Below are 935 nucleotides of genomic sequence, written 5' to 3' on the forward strand. Positions count from 1 at the left end.
TGTAGTATAGTGGTGAGTATTCCTGCCTGTCACGCAGGTGACCCGGGTTCGATCCCCGGCAACGGCGATTTTAGTTGTTTTCTTTTCGTAATTTTAACGGAACTCGAAATTGGACAGCGGTGAACCTGTCATGCCGGTAGTTTGGGATCGAACCCCAACAACGAAAGTTTGAAAAGAAAGTTGGCTAAACAATTGTTTATGAAATCTTGTGTGTTAACATATAATATGTTGTCAGAGGTCGTTGTAGTGGTACAGTGGTGAGTATTTCCACTTGTCACTCGAGTTATTATGTTCCAAAGGTCGTTGTAATACAAGGGCGAGCATTCCTGCTTGCACTCGAGTGACATGAGTTTGATCCCGAACAACAACAAGTTTAATCTTGCTTCGACAATTTTAGTCGCATTCAAAATTGGATTACTTTTTGTAACGGCGATTGATAAAATCTGATGTGTTAACAAATATTATATTGTTGAAAGTCGTCGTTGTAGAGTAGTGAGTATTCCTGCGAGTTTGATCCGCCGCAGCAGACTGTTTTTGATTTTCTTTTGAATTTGGAATTCGGGATTGGATTCCTTTTTCTCCCGTGTGTTTACAAATAAATAATATATTTTTCAGAGGTCGACACAATACAGTAGTGAGTATTTCCGCTTGTCACTCCATAGACATGAGTTTGAACCCCGACAATAATAAGTTTAGTTTTCTTTTGACAATTTTCACCGGATTTGAATTTGGATTACTTGTTCTGAATCTTCGATTGATAAAATCTAGAGTGTTGACAATGGACCGCTTTTTCTAAAGACGATTGGTAAAATCTGGAGCGTTACGAAATAATATATTTTTTATGAGTTGTTGTAGTATAGTGGTGAGTATTCCTGCCTGTCACGCAGGTGACCCGGGTTCGATCCCCGGCAACGGCGATTTTAGTTGTTTTCTTT

The 935-nt window shown here is 39.3% G+C and overlaps 1 non-coding gene across 1 annotated transcript; it reads left to right on the forward strand.

Moving 5' to 3' along the window:
- Positions 1–845: 845 nt before the first annotated feature.
- TRNAD-GUC lies at positions 846–917 on the forward strand. Its single transcript has one exon. It is a non-coding gene; the product is annotated as a tRNA-Asp (tRNA).
- The last annotated feature ends 18 nt before the right edge of the window (positions 918–935 follow it).

The sequence above is a fragment of the Cucurbita maxima genome, unplaced genomic scaffold (genome assembly GCF_002738345.1).
Source record: "Cucurbita maxima cultivar Rimu unplaced genomic scaffold, Cmax_1.0 Cma_Scf05879, whole genome shotgun sequence".
NCBI classification, from domain to species: Eukaryota; Viridiplantae; Streptophyta; class Magnoliopsida; order Cucurbitales; family Cucurbitaceae; genus Cucurbita; species Cucurbita maxima.